The 21,680-nt window shown below is 44.6% G+C and overlaps 1 protein-coding gene across 1 annotated transcript in view; it reads right to left on the minus strand.

The window, feature by feature from the left end:
* Window positions 1-21,680, minus strand: part of LOC128652506 (E3 SUMO-protein ligase RanBP2) — a 715,575-nt gene that overhangs the window by 498,377 nt on the left and 195,518 nt on the right. The gene's annotated exons all lie outside the window — the stretch shown is intronic.

The following is a 21,680-nucleotide window of genomic DNA, read 5'->3' on the forward strand; positions in this document are numbered from 1 at the left end:
GCAACAATCTTTTGGTTTAAGCTGGAGGGGATTAGTGTCACCAGTTTGTGTATAATAAGAAGTGAGAGGTGATATTAGGGTCTGTGTTGAGTTAAATTCCCCTCTGGACTTTAGTAAATAGAATTTAGCTATAGTCTCTCTGATAATGTAGATGGGATCCTCCTGAGGCTGTTCACGAGCAGTACCTCAGTAAAAAACAACTTATGTTGATAGTGAGCTTAGTATAGTATAGTAAAAGTCCCCTGAAACTGTCCCTTCAGAGTTATGCTTTAAACAGGCTTGTAGGGGTTAATATATAAGTACTCAGTTGTACATTATAAGCGTTTGCTTTATAGGTGGTACCACTTATTTCTAGTACATTTATGTCCCCATTTCTAGGTGTCTATTCATGTGTCTGGTTGCTAGTGGGGTTCTGCGAGATTGCATCTAACAGTAGCTTTGCTCGTCTCTGTCAGCCTCTGTTAATTTCATGAGCTGCGTTGTTAACTTTATGGCAGGCTGCGGCCTGTCGCGGGACTCACCTCCGCCTCCTGGGGCCGTATGCGGTCGTTTTGCGCTTCTCTTTTGCCCCGTTTAGGTCCGGTCTGAGCTTTCCAGCAGATGTGAGTCCTCTGGGAGCTCCGGTAAGGCTTTACACGCCTCAGTAGTATAGGCTGGTGTGCGGAGCTGGCACGTGGAGGCCGCAGTCGCTCTCTGTTAGCTATAGGTGTCTGATCAGCGGTCCCAGATGGATCAGCATTAGGTCAGCTGAATTAGCCTCTGTATGTTACTGTTAATAAGGTTGTGGCAAGGGCCAAATACATCCCCAAACAAATAGGGCTCAGGAGCTCTAGGGAAAAGCAGCCATCTCCTAGGCTGGCTAGCTCCGCCCCCCCCCACACCGCCTATCACAGATATATTTTTTCCATATTTTGTGGTAGATTTTTCTAGTTACAGGCTTTCTGGCCTGAACAAGAGTATCAATGACAGAATCTGAGAACCCTCGCTTTGATAAGATCAAGCGTTCAATCTCCAAGCAGTCAGTTGGAGTGAGACCAGATTCGGATGTTCGAACGGACCTTGAACAAGAAGGTCCCGTCTCAAAGGTAGCTTCCATGGTGGAGCCGATGACATATTCACCAGGTCTGCATACCAAGTCCTGCGTGGCCACGCAGGAGCTATCAAGATCACCGATGCCCTCTCCTGATTGATCCTGGCTACCAGCCTGGGGATGAGAGGAAACGGTGGGAATACATAAGCTAGTTTGAAGGTCCAAGGTGCTACTAGTGCATCTACTAGAGTCGCCTTGGGATCCCTGGATCTGGACCCGTAGCAAGGAACCTTGAAGTTCTGACGAGAGGCCATCAGATCCATGTCTGGAATGCCCCACAACTGAGTAATTTGGGCAAAGATTTCCGGATGGAGTTCCCACTCCCCCGGATGAAATGTCTGACGACTCAGAAAATCCGCTTCCCAATTTTCCACTCCTGGGATGTGGATTGCAGACAAGTGGCAGGAGTGAGTCTCCGCCCATTGAATGATTTTGGTCACTTCTTCCATCGCCAGGGAACTCCTTGTTCCCCCCTGATGGTTGATGTACGCAACAGTCGTCATGTTGTCTGATTGAAACCGTATGAATTTGGCCTTTGCTAGCTGAGGCCAAGCCTTGAGAGCATTGAATATCGCTCTCAGTTCCAGAATATTTATCGGGAGAAGAGATTCTTCCCGAGACCAAAGACCCTGAGCTTTCAGGGGTCCCCAGACCGCGCCCCAGCCCACCAGACTGGCGTCGGTCGTGACAATGACCCACTCTGGTCTGCGGAAGCTCATCCCCTGTGACAGGTTGTCCAGGGACAGCCACCAACGGAGTGAATCTCTGGTCCTCTGATCTACTTGTATCGTCGGAGACAAGTCTGTATAATCCCCATTCCACTGACTGAGCATGCACAGTTGTAATGGTCTTAGATGAATTCGCGCAAAAGGAACTATGTCCATTGCCGCTACCATCAAACCTATTACTTCCATGCACTGCGCTATGGAAGGAAGAGGAACAGAATGAAGTATTTGACAAGAGTTAAGAAGTTTTGATTTTCTGGCCTCTGTCAGAAAAATCCTCATTTCTAAGGAGTCTATTATTGTTCCCAAGAAGGGAACCCTTGTTGACGGAGATAGAGAACTTTTTTCTACGTTCACTTTCCACCCGTGAGATCTGAGAAAGGCCAGGACAATGTCAGTGTGAGCCTTTGCTTGTGGAAGGGACGACGCTTGAATCAGAATGTCGTCCAAGTAAGGTACTACTGCAATGCCCCTTGGTCTTAGCACCGCTAGAAGGGACCCTAGCACCTTTGTGAAAATTCTTGGAGCAGTGGCTAATCCGAACGGAAGTGCCACAAACTGGTAATGCTTGTCCAGAAATGCGAACCTTAGGAACCGATGATGTTCCTTGTGGATAGGAATATGTAGATACGCATCCTTTAAATCCACCGTGGTCATGAATTGACCTTCCTGGATGGAAGGAAGAATTGTTCGAATGGTTTCCATTTTGAACGATGGAACCTTGAGAAAATTGTTTAGGATCTTGAGATCTAAGATTGGTCTGAATGTTCCCTCTTTTTTGGGAACTACGAACAGATTGGAGTAGAACCCCATCCCTTGTTCTCCTAATGGAACAGGATGAATCACTCCCATTTTTAACAGGTCTTCTACACAATGTAAGAATGCCTGTTTTTTTATGTGGTCTGAAGACAATTGAGACCTGTGGAACCTCCCCCTCGGGGGAAGCCCCTTGAATTCCAGAAGATAACCTTGGGAGACTATTTCTAGCGCCCAAGGATCCAGAACATCTCTTGCCCAAGCCTGAGCGAAGAGAGAGAGTCTGCCCCCCACCAGATCCGGTCCCGGATCGGGGGCCAACATCTCATGCTGTCTTGGTAGCAGTGGCAGGTTTCTTGGCCTGCTTACCTTTGTTCCAGCCTTGCATTGGCCTCCAGGCTGGCTTGGCTTGAGAAGTATTACCCTCTTGCTTAGAGGACGTAGCACTTGGGGCTGGTCCGTTTCTGCGAAAGGGACGAAAATTAGGTTTATTTTTGGCCTTGAAAGACCTATCCTGAGGAAGGGCGTGGCCCTTGCCCCCAGTGATATCAGAAATAATCTCATTCAAGTCAGGGCCAAACAGCGTTTTCCCCTTGAAAGGAATGTTAAGCAATTTGTTCTTGGAAGACGCATCCGCTGACCAAGATTTTAGCCAAAGCGCTCTGCGCGTCACAATAGCAAACCCAGAATTTTTCGCCGCTAATCTAGCCAATTGCAAAGTGGCGTCTAGGGTGAAAGAGTTAGCCAATTTGAGAGCATGAATTCTGTACAAAATCTCCTCATAAGAAGAATCTTTATTGAGCGCCTTTTCTAGTTCATCGAACCAGAAACACGCTGCTGTAGTGACAGGAACAATGCATGAAATTGGTTGTAGAAGGTAACCTTGCTGAACAAACATCTTTTTAAGCAAACCCTCTAATTTTTTATCCATAGGATCTTTGAAAGCACAACTATCTTCTATGGGTATAGTGGTGCGTTTGTTTAGAGTAGAAACCGCCCCCTCGACCTTGGGGACTGTCTGCCATAAGTCCTTTCTGGGGTCGACCATAGGAAACAATTTCTTAAATATAGGGGGAGGGACGAAAGGTATGCCGGGCCTTTCCCATTCTTTGTTTACAATGTCCGCCACCCGCTTGGGTATAGGAAAAGCTTCGGGGGGCCCCGGGACCTCTAGGAACTTGTCCATTTTACATAATTTCTCTGGAATTACCAAATTCTCACAATCATCCAGAGTAGATAACACCTCCTTAAGCAGGGCGCGGAGATGTTCCAACTTAAATTTGAATGTAATTACATCAGGTTCAGCTTGTTGAGAAATTTTCCCTGAATCTGAAATTTCTCCCTCAGACAAAACCTCCCTGGCCCCCTCAGATTGGTGTAGGGGCACTTCAGAACCAATATCATCAGCGTCCTCATGCTCTTCAGTATTTTCTAAAACAGAGCAGTCGCGCTTTCGCTGATAAGTGGGCATTTTGGCTAAAATGTTTTTGATAGAATTATCCATTACAGCCGTTAATTGTTGCATAGTAAGGAGTATTGGCGCACTAGATGTACTAGGGGCCTCCTGTGTGGGCAAGACTGGTGTAGACGAAGGAGGGGATGATGCAGTACCATGCTTACTCCCCTCACTTGAGGAATCATCTTGGGCATCATTTTCTCTAAATTTTGTGTCACATAAATCACATCTATTTAAATGAGAAGGAACCTTGGCTTCCCCACATACAGAACACAGTCTATCTGGTAGTTCAGACATGTTAAACAGGCATAAACTTGATAACAAAGTACAAAAAACGTTATAAAATAAAACCGTTACTGTCACTTTAAATTTTAAACTGAACACACTTTATTACTGCAAACGTGAAAAAGTATGAAGGAATTGTTCAAAATTCACCAAAATTTCACCACAGTGTCTTAAAGCCTTAAAAGTATTGCACACCAAATTTGAAAGCTTTAACTCTTAAAATAACGGAACCGGAGCCGTTTTTATATTTAACCCCTTTACAGTCCCTGGTATCTGCTTTGCTGAGACCCAACCAAGCCCAAAGGGGAATACGATACCAAATGACGCCTTCAGAAAGTCTTTTCTATGTATCAGAGCTCCTCACACATGCATCTGCATGTCATGCTTCCCAAAAACAAGTGCGCAATAGAGGCGCGAAAATGAGGCTCTGCCTATGATTAGGGAAAGCCCCTAGAGAATAAGGTGTCCAATACAGTGCCTGCCGGTTATTTTACATAATTCCCAAGAATAAAATAATTCCTCAAAGCTATGAAGTATTAAAATATGCTTATATATCAATCGTTTTAGCCCAGAAAATGTCTACAGTCTTAAAAGCCCTTGTGAAGCCCTTTTTTTCTTATGTAATAAAAAACTGAATTTGTGTTTACCTGATAAATTGCTTTCTCCAACGGTGTGTCCGGTCCACGGCGTCATCCTTACTTGTGGGATATTCTCTTCCCCAACAGGAAATGGCAAAGAGCCCAGCAAAGCTGGTCACATGATCCCTCCTAGGCTCCGCCTACCCCAGTCATTCGACCGACGTTAAGGAGGAATATTTGCATAGGAGAAACCATATGATACCGTGGTGACTAGTTAAAGAAAATAAATTATCAGACCTGATTAAAAAACCAGGGCGGGCCGTGGACCGGACACACCGTTGGAGAAAGCAATTTATCAGGTAAACACAAATTCTGTTTTCTCCAACATAGGTGTGTCCGGTCCACGGCGTCATCCTTACTTGTGGGAACCAATACCAAAGCTTTAGGACACGGATGATGGGAGGGAGCAAATCAGGTCACCTAGATGGAAGGCACCACGGCTTGCAAAACCTTTCTCCCAAAAATAGCCTCAGAAGAAGCAAAAGTATCAAACTTGTAAAATTTGGTAAAAGTGTGCAGTGAAGACAAAGTCGCTGCCCTACATATCTGATCAACAGAAGCCTCGTTCTTGAAGGCCCATGTGGAAGCCACAGCCCTAGTGGAATGAGCTGTGATTCTTTCGGGAGGCTGCCGCCCGGCAGTCTCGTAAGCCAATCTGATGATGCTTTTAATCCAAAAAGAGAGAGAGGTAGAAGTTGCTTTTTGACCTCTCCTTTTACCGGAATAAACAACAAACAAGGAAGATGTTTGTCTAAAATCCTTTGTAGCATCTAAATAGAATTTTAGAGCGCGAACAACATCCAAATTGTGCAACAAACGTTCCTTCTTCGAAACTGGTTTCGGACACAGAGAAGGTACGATAATCTCCTGGTTAATGTTTTTGTTAGAAACAACTTTTGGAAGAAAACCAGGTTTAGTACGTAAAACCACCTTATCTGCATGGAACACCAGATAAGGAGGAGAACACTGCAGAGCAGATAATTCTGAAACTCTTCTAGCAGAAGAAATTGCAACCAAAAACAAAACTTTCCAAGATAATAACTTAATATCAACGGAATGTAAGGGTTCAAACGGAACCCCCTGAAGAACTGAAAGAACTAAGTTGAGACTCCAAGGAGGAGTCAAAGGTTTGTAAACAGGCTTGATTCTAACCAGAGCCTGAACAAAGGCTTGAACATCTGGCACAGCTGCCAGCTTTTTGTGAAGTAACACAGACAAGGCAGAAATCTGTCCCTTCAGGGAACTTGCAGATAATCCTTTTTCCAATCCTTCTTGAAGGAAGGATAGAATCTTAGGAATCTTAACCTTGTCCCAAGGGAATCCTTTAGATTCACACCAACAGATATATTTTTTCCAAATTTTGTGGTAAATCTTTCTAGTTACAGGCTTTCTGGCCTGAACAAGAGTATCGATAACAGAATCTGAGAACCCTCGCTTCGATAAGATCAAGCGTTCAATCTCCAGGCAGTCAGCTGGAGTGAGACCAGGTTCGGATGTTCGAACGGACCTTGAACAAGAAGGTCTCGTCTCAAAGGTAGCTTCCATGGTGGAGCCGATGACATATTCACCAGATCTGCATACCAAGTCCTGCGTGGCCACGCAGGAGCTATCAAGATCACCGACGCCCTTTCCTGATTGATCCTGGCTACCAGCCTGGGGATGAGAGGAACCGGCGGGAATACATAAGCTAGTTTGAAGGTCCAAGGTGCTACTAGTGCATCCACTAGAGCCGCCTTGGGATCCCTGGATCTGGACCCGTAGCAAGGAACTTTGAAGTTCTGACGAGAGGCCATCAGATCCATGTCTGGAATGCCCCACAGTTGAGTGACTTGGGCAAAGATTTCCGGATGGAGTTCCCACTCCCCCGGATGCAATGTCTGACGACTCAGAAAATCCGCTTCCCAATTTTCCACTCCTGGGATGTGGATAGCAGACAGGTGGCAGGAGTGAGACTCCGCCCATAGAATGATTTTGGTCACTTCTTCCATCGCCAGGGAACTCCTTGTTCCCCCCTGATGGTTGATGTACGCAACAGTTGTCATGTTGTCTGATTGAAACCGTATGAACTTGGCCCTCGCTAGCTGAGGCCAAGCCTTGAGAGCATTGAATATCGCTCTCAGTTCCAGAATATTTATCGGTAGAAGAGATTCTTCCCGAGACCAAAGACCCTGAGCTTTCAGGGATCCCCAGACCGCGCCCCAGCCCATCAGACTGGCGTCGGTCGTGACAATGACCCACTCTGGTCTGCGGAATGTCATCCCTTGTGACAGGTTGTCCAGGGACAGCCACCAACGGAGTGAGTCTCTGGTCCTCTGATTTACTTGTATCCTCGGAGACAAGTTCGTATAGTCCCCATTCCACTGACTGAGCATGCACAGTTGTAATGGTCTTAGATGAATGCGCGCAAAAGGAACTATGTCCATTGCCGCTACCATCAAGCCTATCACTTCCATGCACTGCGCTATGGAAGGAAGAGGAACGGAATGAAGTATCCGACAAGAGTCTAGAAGTTTTGTTTTTCTGGCCTCTGTCAGAAAAATCCTCATTTCTAAAGAGTCTATTATTGTTCCCAAGAAGGGAACCCTTGTTGACGGAGATAGAGAACTCTTTTCCACGTTCACTTTCCATCCGTGAGATCTGAGAAAGGCCAGGACGATGTCCGTGTGAGCCTTTGCTTGAGGAAGGGACGACGCTTGAATCAGAATGTCGTCCAAGTAAGGTACTACAGCAATGCCCCTTGGTCTTAGCACAGCTAGAAGGGACCCTAGTACCTTTGTGAAAATCCTTGGAGCAGTGGCTAATCCGAAAGGAAGCGCCACGAACTGGTAATGCTTGTCCAGGAATGCGAACCTTAGGAACCGATGATGTTCCTTGTGGATAGGAATATGTAGATACGCATCCTTTAAATCCACCGTGGTCATGAATTGACCTTCCTGGATGGAAGGAAGAATTGTTCGAATGGTTTCCATTTTGAACGATGGAACCTTGAGAAACTTGTTTAAGATCTTGAGATCTAAGATTGGTCTGAACGTTCCCTCTTTTTTGGGAACTATGAACAGATTGGAGTAGAACCCCATCCCTTGTTCTCCTAATGGAACAGGATGAATCACTCCCATTTTTAACAGGTCTTCTACACAACGTAAGAATGCCTGTCTTTTTATGTGGTCTGAAGACAACTGAGACCTGTGGAACCTCCCCCTTGGGGGAAGCCCCTTGAATTCCAGAAGATAACCTTGGGAGACTATTTCTAGCGCCCAAGGATCCAGAACATCTCTTGCCCAAGCCTGAGCGAAGAGAGAGAGTCTGCCCCCCACCAGATCCGGTCCCGGATCGGGGGCCAACATTTCATGCTGTCTTGGTAGCAGTGGCAGGTTTTTTGGCCTGCTTTCCCTTGTTCCAGCCTTGCATTGGTCTCCAAGCTGGCTTGGCTTGAGAAGTATTACCCTCTTGCTTAGAGGACGTAGCACTTTGGGCTGGTCCGTTTCTACGAAAGGGACGAAAATTAGGTTTATTTTTGGCCTTGAAAGGCCGATCCTGAGGAAGGGCGTGGCCCTTACCCCCAGTGATATCAGAGATAATCTCTTTCAAGTCAGGGCCAAACAGCGTTTTCCCCTTGAAAGGAATGTTAAGTAGCTTGTTCTTGGAAGACGCATCAGCTGACCAAGATTTCAACCAAAGCGCTCTGCGCGCCACAATAGCAAACCCAGAATTCTTAGCCGCTAACCTAGCCAATTGCAAAGTGGTGTCTAGGGTGAAAGAATTAGCCAATTTGAGAGCATTGATTCTGTCCATAATCTCCTCATAAGGAGGAGAATCACTATCGACCGCCTTTACCAGCTCATCGAACCAGAAACACGCGGCTGTAGCGACAGGGACAATGCATGAAATTGGTTGTAGAAGGTAACCCTGCTGAACAAACATCTTTTTAAGTAAACCTTCTAATTTTTTATCCATAGGATCTTTGAAAGCACAACTATCTTCTATGGGTATAGTGGTGCGTTTGTTTAAAGTGGAAACCGCTCCCTCGACCTTGGGGACTGTCTGCCATAAGTCCTTTCTGGGGTCGACCATGGGAAACAATTTTTTAAATATGGGGGGAGGGACGAAAGGAATACCGGGCCTTTCCCATTCTTTATTTACAATGTCCGCCACCCGCTTGGGTATAGGAAAAGCTTCTGGGAGCCCCGGGACCTCTAGGAACTTGTCCATTTTACATAGTTTCTCTGGGATGACCAACTTGTCACAATCATCCAGAGTGGATAATACCTCCTTAAGCAGAATGCGGAGATGTTCCAACTTAAATTTAAACGTAATCACATCAGGTTCAGCTTGTTGAGAAATGTTCCCTGAATCAGTAATTTCTCCCACAGACAAAACCTCCCTGGCCCCATCAGACTGGTTTAGGGGCCCTTCAGAACCATTATTATCAGCGTCGTCATGCTCTTCAGTATCTAAAACAGAGCAGTCGCGCTTACGCTGATAAGTGTGCATTTTGGCTAAAATGTTTTTGACAGAATTATCCATTACAGCCGTTAATTGTTGCATAGTAAGGAGTATTGGCGCGCTAGATGTACTAGGGGCCTCCTGAGTGGGCAAGACTCGTGTAGACGAAGGAGGGAATGATGCAGTACCATGCTTACTCCCCTCACTTGAGGAATCATCTTGGGCATCATTGTCATTGTCACATAAATCACATTTAATTAAATGAGAAGGAACTCTGGCTTCCCCACATTCAGAACACAGTCTATCTGGTAGTTCAGACATGTTAAACAGGCATAAACTTGATAAAGTACAAAAAACGTTTTAAAATAAAACCGTTACTGTCACTTTAAATTTTAAACTGAACACACTTTATTACTGCAATTGCGAAAAAATATGAAGGAATTGTTCAAAATTCACCAAAATTTCACCACAGTGTCTTAAAGCCTTAAAAGTATTGCACACCAAATTTGGAAGCTTTAACCCTTAAAATAACGGAACCGGAGCCGTTTTTAACTTTAACCCCTTTACAGTCCCTGGTATTTGCTTTGCTGAGACCCAACCAAGCCCAAAGGGGAATACGATACCAAATGACGCCTTCAGAAAGTCTTTTCTATGTATCAGAGCTCCTCACACATGCGACTGCATGTCATGCCTCTCAAAAACAAGTGCGCAACACCGGCGCGAAAATGAGGCTCTGCCTATGATTTGGGAAAGCCCCTAAAGAATAAGGTGTCTAAAACAGTGCCTGCCGATATAATCTTATCAAAATACCCAGATTAAATGATTCCTCAAGGCTAAATATGTGTTAATAATGAATCGATTTAGCCCAGAAAAAGTCTACAGTCTTAATAAGCCCTTGTGAAGCCCTTATTTACTATCTTAATAAACATGGCTTACCGGATCCCATAGGGAAAATGACAGCTTCCAGCATTACATCGTCTTGTTAGAATGTGTCATACCTCAAGCAGCAAGAGACTGCTCACTGTTCCCCCAACTGAAGTTAATTCCTCTCAACAGTCCTGTGTGGAACAGCCATGGATTTTAGTAACGGTTGCTAAAATCATTTTCCTCATACAAACAGAAATCTTCATCTCTTTTCTGTTTCTGAGTAAATAGTACATACCAGCACTATTTTAAAATAACAAACTCTTGATTGAATAATAAAAACTACAGTTAAACACTAAAAAAACTCTAAGCCATCTCCGTGGAGATGTTGCCTGTACAACGGCAAAGAGAATGACTGGGGTAGGCGGAGCCTAGGAGGGATCATGTGACCAGCTTTGCTGGGCTCTTTGCCATTTCCTGTTGGGGAAGAGAATATCCCACAAGTAAGGATGACGCCGTGGACCGGACACACCTATGTTGGAGAAATGGCTTACCGGATCCCATAGAGAAAATGACAGCTTCCAGCATTACATCGTCTGGTTAGAAATGTGTCATACCTCAAGCAGCAAAAGTCTGCTCACTGTTTCCCCCAACTGAAGTTAATTCCTCTCAACAGTCCTGTGTGGAAACAGCCATCGATTTTAGTAACGGTTGCTAAAATCATTTTCCTCTTACAAACAGAAATCTTCATCACCTTTCTGTTTCAGAGTAAATAGTACATACCAGCACTATTTTAAAATAACAAACTCTTGATTGAATAATAAAAACTACAGTTAAACACTAAAAAACTCTAAGCCATCTCCGTGGAGATGTTGCCTGTACAACGGCAAAGAGAATGACTGGGGAAGGCGGAGCCTAGGAGGGATCATGTGACCAGCTTTGCTGGGCTCTTTGCCATTTCCTGTTGGGGAAGAGAATATCCCACAAGTAAGGATGACGCCGTGGACCGGACACACCTATGTTGGAGAAAGAAAAAATTTGGGTTCAGTGTCCCTTTAAGGGCTCTATGCTGGTTGACACTATTGTGGGCTAAATCGATAGCTTTTTAGCATGTTTTCACTATAAATAAGTTGTTTTTTCAGACTTTAAAACACTTGGGGTTTTATTTTGCGCCTGGCACTTATTTGGACACCTATTCTAGTCAGAAAGGCCCCTCCACTCTGGAAATTAAGAAAGAGGAGGCCTCATTTTCAAGCCTCAATTGTGCAGTTGTTTTGCTTAGGCAGTTCATGCAGCTTCACGTGGGGAGTCCAGAGGCATCAGAAAAGACTCCACAGAGGCTTATTTCCTACTAAAATAATCCCTAAGGAAGGTAAAGGCCACAGTGGAAGCTGTGGCATAGTACTGTAGTGTTTTTAACAGGTTAATTGCTGTTATTAGCTCCGGTTTGGGCATTAAGGGGTTAATTGGTCTGAAAATTTGTGTGCAATCCTTTCAAAGCATTAAGACACTGTGGTGAAAATTTCATTAAAATCGGATGTTTATTTGATGGTTTTTCGATGTTTTAGTAATAAAGTGTGCACTTTTATTATTTAAAGACACAGTAACGTTTTTTGTCAAAAATAATTTTTATTGCATTGAAGATCTGTTTAAGTCTGTCAAACATGTCTGACCCTTCAGATAACCTATGTTCTGTATGTTCAAAGGCCAAGGTGGTTCCCCCATTAAATTTATGTGTGAAGTGTGCCATTACGTCCAAACAGCTTAAGGACAGTACAATCACGCTTAAAGATATAGCCCAAGATGATTCTTTAGCTGAAGGTAGTGAGGATAGCTCACTATCCTCTTCTTCTGTGTCAACACCAGCTATGCCCGCGCAAGCGATGCCCAGTACATCTAGCACGCCAATTGCTATTACTATGCAACAGTTAGCAGCAGTAATGGATAATTCTCTCGCAGCATTTTTATCCAAACTGCCAGCTTTTCCTAGGAAGCGTGATTGCTCAGTTTTAAATACAGAAAATGAGCAAGCAGACGCAGAGGATAATTTATCTGTAGTGCCCTCACATCAATCTGACTTGGCGGTGAGGGAGGGCCTGTCTGAGGGAGAAATTTCTGACACAGGAAAAGTTTCTCAGCAGGCAGAGCCTGATACCATAGCATTTAAATTTAAGCTAGAACACCTCCGCGCTCTACTTAAGGAGGTCCTAGCTACTCTTGATGATTGTGACCCTTTGGTGGTCCCAGAAAAATTGTGTAAAATGGATAAATTCTTAGAGGTCCCAGTACACACTGATGCGTTTCCGATACCTAAGAGGGTGGCGGATATAGTGAATAAGGAGTGGGAGAAGCCAGGTGTACCTTTTGTTCCCCCTCCTATATTTAAGAAAATGTTCCCCATTGTTGACCCCAGAAGGGACGCGTGGCAGACGGTCCCTAAGGTAGAGGGGGCAGTTTCAACGCTAGCTAAGCGCACAACTATACCAATAGAAGACAGTTGCCCTTTCAAAGATCCTATGGATAAAAAATTAGAAGGTTTACTTAAGAAAATTTTTGTTCAACAAGGTTTTCTTCAACCAATTTCTTGCATTATTCCTGTAACCACTGCAGCTGCTTTTTGGTTTGAGGAATTAGAAAACTCGCTCCAGAAGGAGACTTCTTATGATGAAGTCATGGATAGAATTCACGCCCTGAAGTTGGCTAATTCTTTCATTACAGATGCCGCTTTTCAGTTAGCTAAATTAGCGGCGAAAAATTCTGGTTTCGCAATAGTGGCGCGGAGAGCGCTTTGGCTAAAATCGTGGTCGGCGGATGTGTCGTCCAAAACAAAATTGCTTAATATTCCTTTCAAGGGTAAGACCCTATTCGGGCCAGAGTTGAAAGAAATTATTTCAGATATCACTGGGGGAAAGGGTCATGCCCTTCCACAGGATAGACCTTTCAAAGCTAAAAATAAGTCTAATTTTCGTTCCTTTCGCAATTTCAGGAACGGACCGGCTTCTACCTCTACAGCCACTAGGCAAGAGGGTAATGCACCCCAGCCCAAACCAGCATGGAAACCATTGCAAGGCTGGAACAAGGGTAAACAGGCCAAAAAGCCTGCTGCTGCTACCAAGACAGCATGAAGGGGTAGCCCCCGATCCGGGACCAGATCTAGTAGGGGGCAGGCTTTCTCTCTTTGCTCAGGCCTGGGCAAGAGATGTTCCGGACCCCTGGGCACTAGAAATTGTCTCTCAGGGGTATCCTCCAAGGGGAAGGTTCCACATGTCTCGCTTATCTTTAGACCAGATAAAGAGACAGGCATTCTTACATTGCGTAGAAGACCTTTTAAAAATGGGAGTGATAAACCCAGTTCCAACAGCAGAACAAGGACTGGGATTTTACTCAAACCTGTTTGTAGTTCCCAAAAAGGAAGGAACTTTCAGGCCAATTCTGGATTTAAAGATCCTAAACAAATTCCTCAGAGTTCCATCAATCAAAATGGAACCCATTCGGACAAGCATTACCAGTTCGTGGCTCTTCCCTTCGGATTGGCCACTGCTCCCAGAATTTTCACAAAGGTGCTAGGGTCCCTTCTAGCGGTTCTAAGGCCAAGGGGCATTGCAGTAGCACCTTACCTAGACGACATTTTAATACAGGCGTCGTCCTTTCACAAAGCAAGGGTTCATACGGACATTGTTCTAGCCTTTCTAAGGTCTCACAGGTGGAAGGTGAACATAGAAAAAAGTTCTCTGACCCCGTTCACAAGGGTTCCCTTCCTGGGAACAATAATAGACTCGGTAGAAATGAAAATCTTTCTGACAGAGGTCAGGAAATTAAAACTTTTGAACACTTGTCGAGTTCTTCAATCCATTCCTCAACGCTCCATAGCTCAGTGCATGGAGGTAATAGGACTAATGGTTGCGGCAATGGACGTGGTTCCTTTTGCTCTATTTCATTTAAGACCATTGCAACTGTGCATGCTCAAACAATGGAATGAGGATTATGCAGATTTGTCTCCCCAGATTCAGATGGACCAGCAAACCAGAGACTCACTCCTCTGGTGGTTGTCTCAGGATCACCTGTCTCAGGGAATGAGCTTCCGAAGACCGGAGTGGATCATTGCGCTTCAGGCATGGCCTCAACTAGCGGAGGCCAAATTCATCAGATTTCAGTCCGACAACATGACGACTGTAGCGTACATCAATCATCAGGGGGGAACAAAGAGTTCCATGGCGATGAGGGAGGTATCCAAGATCATCAAATGGGCAGAGGATCACTCCTGCCATCTATCAGCAATTCACATCCCAGGAGTGGACAACTGGGAAGCGGATTATCTGAGTCGTCAGACTTTCCATCTGGGGGAGTGGGAACTCCACCCGGAGGTTTTTGCTCAGCTGACCCAGCTATGGGGCATTCCAGATCTGGATCTGATGGCGTCACGTCAGAACTCCAAAGTTACACATTACGGGTCCAGGGATCCCAAGGCGACATTGGTAGATGCCTTAGTAGCGCCTTGGTCGTTAAATCTAGCTTATGTCTACCGTTTCCCCTTCTCCCCCGGCTAGTAGCCAGGATCAAACAGGAGAAGGCTTCGGTAATTCTGATAGCTCCTGCGTGGCCACGCAGGACTTGGTATGCAGACCTGGTGAATATGTCATCGGTTCCACCATGGAAGCTGCCTTTGAGGCAGGACCTTTTAATTCAAGGTCCATTCGAACATCCAAACCTAGTTTCTCTGCAACTGACTGCTTGGAGATTGAACGCTTGATTCTAGCTAAACGTGGGTTTTCGGAATCAGTTATAGATACTCTGATCCAGGCTAGAAAGCCTGTCAACCAGGAAAATTTACCATAAGATATGGCGGAAATATCTTTGCTGGTGCGAATCCAAGGGTTACTCATGGAGTAAGATTAGGATTCCAAGGATACTATCTTTTCTCCAAGAAGGATTGGAGAAAGGTCTGTCAGCTAGTTCTTTAAAGGGACAGATATCTGCTCTGTCTGTTTTGTTACATAAGCGTCTGGCAGCCATGCCAGATATTCAGGCGTTTGTACAGGCTTTAGTCAGAATCAAGCCTGTCTACAGACCTGTGGCTCCTCCATGGAGTCTAAATTTAGTTCTTTCAGTTCTTCAAGGGGTTCCGTTTGAACCTCTACATTCCATAGATATTAAGTTACTATCTTGGAAAGTTTTGCTTTTAGTAGCTATTTCTTCTGCTAGAAGAGTTTCTGAATTGTCTGCTTTGCAGTGTAATTCACCCTAACTGGTGTTTCATACAGATAAGGTCGTTTTACGTACCAAACCTGGTTTTCTTCCAAAAGTGGTTTCCAATAAGAATATCAACCAGGAAATAGTTGTTCCTTCTCTGTGTCCTAATCCAGTTTCTAACAAGGAACGTCTGTTACACAATCTTGATGTGGTTCGTGCATTAAAGTTTTATCTAAAAGCAACTAAAGACTTCCGACAAACATCGTCCTTGTTTGTCGTCTATTCTGGCAAGAGGAGAGGTTAAAAGGCGACTGCGACCTCTGTCTTTCTGGCTGAAAAGCATCATCCGGTTGGCTTATGAGACTGCTGGAAGGCAGCCTCCTGAACGAATTACAGCTCACTCTACTAGAGCTGTGGCTTCCACATGGGATTTCAAGAATGAGGCTTCTGTTGAACAGATTTGTAAGGCAGCGACTTGGTCTTCACTGCATACGTTTGCCAAATTTTACAAATTCGATACTTTTGCTTCTTCGGGGGCTATTTTTGGGAGAAAGGTTTTGCAAGCAGTGGTGCCTTCCGTTTAGGTTACCTGACTTGTTCCCTCCCTTCATCCGTGTCCTAAAGCTTTGGTATTGGTTCCCACAAGTAAGGATGAAGCCGTGGACCGGATACACCAATGTAGGAGAAAACAGAATTTATGTTTACCTGATAAATTTCTTTCTCCTAAGGTGTATCCGGTCCACGGCCCGCCCTGGCATTTTGGTCAGGTTTAAATTTATTTTTTGTAAACTACAGTCACCACTGCACCCTATGGTTCTCCTTTTTCTCCTAACCGTCGGTCGAATGACTGGGGGGCGGAGCCTAAGGGGAGCTATATGAACAGCTCTGCTGTGTGCTCTCTTTGCCACTTCCTGTGGGGATTGAGAATATCCCACAAGTAAGGATGAAGCCGTGGACCGGATACACCGTAGGAGAAAGAAATTTATCAGGTAAACATAAATTCTGTTTTTATTCTTGGACGCTTTTTTATTTTGAGTGAGATGATGACTATATATACCATAGTCCAGGAGAACCCAGCACACTCATAACGTACCAACTCCCAGGGTGCCCACCTAATCCGTACATAGAGAAGTTATTTCACAAAAGGCAAGCACTTGCTGGTATTTTTTCAAACAACAGTATTTACTATACAGCAAATCAGTTAACGTTTTCGGGCATCCGCCCGTCTCCAGACATGTCTGAGGACGGGCGGATTCCCGAAAACGTTCACTGATTTGTTGTACAGTAAATACTGTTGTTTGAAAAAATACCAGCAAGTGCTTGCCTTTTGTGAAATAACTTTTATATATACAATGTGTGATTTTGTAAAATTTTGGGATGGTGGTGAGCCTCAGGATTTTAATGTAAAAAAGTGCCACGGCAAAAAAAAAAAAAAACACAATTTATGCTTACCTGATAAATTTATTTCTCTTCTGGTGTATCCAGTCCACGGAAAATCCATTACTTGTGGGATATTCTCATTCCCAACAGGAAATTGCAAGAGGACACCCACAGCAGAGCTGTTTATATAGCTCCTCCCCTAACTGCCATATCCAGTCATTCGACCGAAAACAAACAGAGAAAGGAGAAACCATAGGGTGCAGTGGTGACTGTAGTTTAAAATTAAAAAATACCTGCCTTAAAATGACAGGGCGGGCCGTGGACTGGATACACCACAAAAGAAATAAATTTATCAGGTAAGCATAAATTGTGTTTTCTCTTGTAAGGTGTATCCAGTCCACGGATCATCCATTACTTGTGGGATACCAATACCAAAGCTAAAGTACACGGATGAAGGGAGGGACAAGGCAGGTACTTAAACGGAAGGTACCACTGCCTGTAGAACCTCTCTCCCAAAAATAGCCTCCGAAGAAGCAAAAGTATCAAATTTGTAGAATTTTGAAAAAGTATGAAGCGAAGACCAAGTCGCCGCCTTGCAAATCTGTGCAACAGAAGCCTCATTTTTAAAGGCCCATGTGGAAGCCACAAATCTAGTAGAATGAGCTGTAATCCTTTCTGGAGGCTGCTGGCCAGCAGTCTCATAGGCTAAGCGGATTATGCTTCTTAGCCAGAAAGAAAAAGAGGTTGCCGAAGCCTTTTGACCTCTCCTCTGTCCAGAGTAGACAAACAAAGCAGATGTTTTAGCTTGTAAGTAAAACTTTAAAGCACGAACCACGTCCAGATTGTGTAATAGACGTTCCTTCTTTGAAGAAGGATTAGGACACAAAGACGGAACAACAATCTCTTGATTGATATTCTTATTAGATACCACCTTTGGTAAAAACCCAGGTTTGGTACGCAGAACTACCTTATCTGCATGGAAGATCAGATAAGGAGAATCACATTGTAAGGCAGATAACTCGGAAACTCTACGAGCCGAGGAGATAGCTACCAAAAAAAGAACTTTCCAAGATAAAAGTTTGATATCTATGGAATGAAGAGGTTCAAACGGAACCCCCTGAAGAACTTTAAGAACCAAATTTAAGCTCCAAGGTGGAGCAACAGGTTTAAACACAGGCTTGATTCTAACTAAAGCCTGGCAAAATGCCTGAATGTCTGGAACATCCGCCAGACGCTTGTGCAAAAGAATAGATAGGGCAGAAATCTGTCCCTTTAAGGAACTAGCTGACAATCCTTTCTCCAATCCTTCTTGGAGAAAAGATAGTATCCTAGGAATCCTGACCTTACTCCATGAGTAGCCCTTGGATTCACACCAATAAAGATATTTACGTCATATCTTATGATAGATTTTCCTGGTGACAGGCTTTCGTGCCTGAATTAAGGTATCAATGATTGACTCGGAGAAACCACGCTTTGATAAAATCAAGCGTTCAATCTCCAGGCAGTCAGCCTCAGAGAAATTAAATTTGGATGGTTGAAAGGACCCTGAAGTAGAAGGTCCTGTCTCAGCAGCAGAGTCCATGGTGGAAAAGATGACATGTCCACCAGATCTGCATACCAAGTCCTGCATGGCCACGCCGGCGCTATCAAAATCACCGATCTTTCCTGATTGATTTTGGCAATCAGACGAGGGAGCAGAGGAAACGCTGGAAACACATAAGCCAGGTTGAAGGACCAAGGCGCTCCTAGAGCATCTATCAGCGTTGCCTTGGGGTCCCTGGACCTGGATCCGTAACAAGGAAGCTTGGCGTTCTGGCAAGACGCCATGAGATCCAGTTCTGGTTTGCCCCAACGATGAGCAAACACCTCCGGATGGAGTTCCCACTCCCCCGGATGAAAAGTCTGTCAACTTAGAAAATCCGCCTCCCAGTTCTCTACACCTGGGATATGGATAGCTGATAGGTGGCAAGAGTGAATCTCTGCCCAGCGAATTATCTTTGAGACTTCTAACATCGCTAGGGAACTCCTTGTTCCCCCTTGATGGTTGATGTAAGCCACAGTCATGATGTTGTCCGACTGAAATCTGATGAACCTCATTGTCGCTAGATGAGGCCAAGCCTGAAGAGCATTGAATATCGCTCTTAGTTCCAGAATGTTTATTGGAAGGAGTGTGTAATCCCCATTCCACTGACTGAGCATGCAGCGGTCTGAGATGTAGGCGTGCAAACGGCACTATGTCCATTGCCGCTACCATTAAGCCGATTACTTCCATGCACTGAGCCACCGAAGGGCGAGGAATGGAATAAAGAACACGGCAGGAATTTAGAAGTTTCGATAACCTGGACTCCGTCAGGTAAATTTTCATTTCTACAGAATCTATCAGAGTCCCTAGGAAGGAAACTCTTGTGAGGGGGGGACAGAGAACTCTTTTCCTCGTTCACCTTCCACCCATGCGACCTCAGAAATACAAACACTATGTCCGTATGAGACTTGGCAATTTGGAAGTTTGACGCCTGAATCAGGATGTCGTCTAAATAAGGGGCCACTGCTATGCCCCGCGGCCTTAGGACCGCCAGAAGCGACCCCAGAACCTTCGTAAAAATTCTTGGGACTGTAACTAACCCAAAGGGAAGAGCTACAAACTGGTAATGCCTGTCTAGGAAGGAAAATCTGAGAAACGGATGATGATCTTTGTGTATCGGAATGTGAAGAAAAGCATCCTTTAAATCCACTGTAGTCATGTATTGACCCTCCTGGATCATAGGTAGGATGGTATGAATAGTTTCCATCTTGAATGATGGAACTCTGAGGAATTTGTTTAAGATCTTTAGATCCAAAATTGGTCTGAAGGTTCCCTCTTTTTTGGGAACCACAAACAGATTTGAGTAAAAACCCCGTCCCTATTCCTTCTTTGGAACTGGATGGATCACTCCCATAACTAGGAGGTCTTGTACACAGTGTAAGAATGCCTCTCTCTTTATCTGGTTTGCAGATAATTGTGAAAGGTGAAATCTCCCTTTTGGGGGGGGGGGAAGCTTTGAAGTCCAGAAGATATCCCTGGGATATAATTTCCAACGCCCAGGGATCCTGGACATCTCTTGCCCACGCCTGGGCGAAGAGTGAAAGTCTGCCCCCTACTAGATCCGTTACCGGATAGGGGGCCGTTCCTTCATGCTGTCTTAGAGGCAGCAGCAGGCTTTTTGGCCTGCTTACCATTGTTCCAGGTCTGGTTAGGTCTCCAAACCGTCTTGGACTGAGCAAAAGTTCCCTCTTGTTTTGCATTAGAGGAAGTTGATGCCTCACTTGCCTTGAAGTTTCGAAAGGCATGAAAATTAGACTGTTTGGCCCTTGACTTGGACCTATCCTGAGGAAGGGCATGACCTTTTCTTTCAGTGATATCAGCAATAATCTCCTTCAAACCAGGCCCGAATAGGGTCTGCCCCTTGAAGGGAATGTTAAGCAGCTTAGACTTTGAAGTAACGTCAGCTGACCATGATTTGAGCCATAGCGCTCTGCGCGCCTGGATAGCAAAACCAGAATTCTTAGCCGTTAGTTTAGTCAAATGAACAATGGCATCAGAAACAAAAGAATTGGCTAGCTTAAGTGCTCTAAGCTTGTCAAGTATGTCATCCAATGGAGTCGCTACCTGTAAAGCCTCTTCCAGAGACTCAAACCAGAATGCCCCAGCAGCAGTGACAGGAGCAATGCATGCAAGGGGCTGTAGGATAAAACCTTGTTGAATAAACATTTTCTTAAGGTAACCTAACTTTATCCATTGGATCTAAGAAAGCACAACTGTCCTCGACAGGGATAGTAGTACGCTTTGCTAGAGTAGAAACTGCTCCCTCCACCTTAGGGACTGTCTGTCATAAGTCCCGTGTGGTGGCGTCTATTGGAAACATTTTTCTAAAAATAGGAGGGGGAGAGAACGGCACACCTGGTCTATCCCATTCCTTAGTAATAATTTCTGTAAACCTTTTAGGTATTGTAAAAACATCAGTGCACACCGGCACTGCAAAGTATTTATCCAGTCTACACAATTTCTCTGGCAATGCAATTGTATCACAGTCATTCAGAGCAGCTAAAACCTCCCTGAGTAACACGCGGAGGTGTTCAAGCTTAAATTTAAATGTAGAAATATCAGAATCAGGTTGCATCATCTTCCCTGAGTCAGAAACATCACCCACAGAAAGAAGCTCTCCTTCAGCTTCTGCATATTGTGAGGCAGTATCAGACATAGCTCTTAAAGCGTCAGTATGCTCTGTATTTCGTCTAACTCCAGAGCTATCTCGCTTTCCTCTAAATTCAGGTAGTCTGGCTAATACCGCTGACAGTGTATTATCCATGACTGCCGCCATGTCTTGTAAAGTAAACGCTATGGGCGCCCTAGATGTACTTGGCGCCATTTGAGCGTGAGTCCCTTGAGTGGGAGTCAAAGGATCTGACACGCGGGGAGAGTTAGTCGGCATAACTTCCCCCTCGTCAGATTCCTCTGGTGATAAATTTTTTAAAGACAGAATATGATCTTTATTGCGTAAAGTGAAATCAGTACATTTGGTACACATTCTAAGAGGGGGTTCCACAATGGCTTTTAAACATAATGAACAAGGAGTTTCCTCTATGTCAGACATGTTTGTACAGACTAGCAATGAGACCAGCAAGCTTGGAAAACACTTTAAAATCAAGTTAACAAGCAAATATAAAAAACGGCACTGTCAGAATTTGAAAAACAGTGAAAAAAGGCAGTAAATCAAACGAAATTTTTACAGTGTGTATAATAAGCTAACAGAGCATTGCACCCACTTGCAAATGGATGATTAACCCCTTAGTTCAAAAAACGGATCAAAAAAACG

Source organism: Bombina bombina, chromosome 3 (assembly GCF_027579735.1).
Source record: "Bombina bombina isolate aBomBom1 chromosome 3, aBomBom1.pri, whole genome shotgun sequence".
In the NCBI taxonomy this organism is placed as follows: Eukaryota; Metazoa; Chordata; class Amphibia; order Anura; family Bombinatoridae; genus Bombina; species Bombina bombina.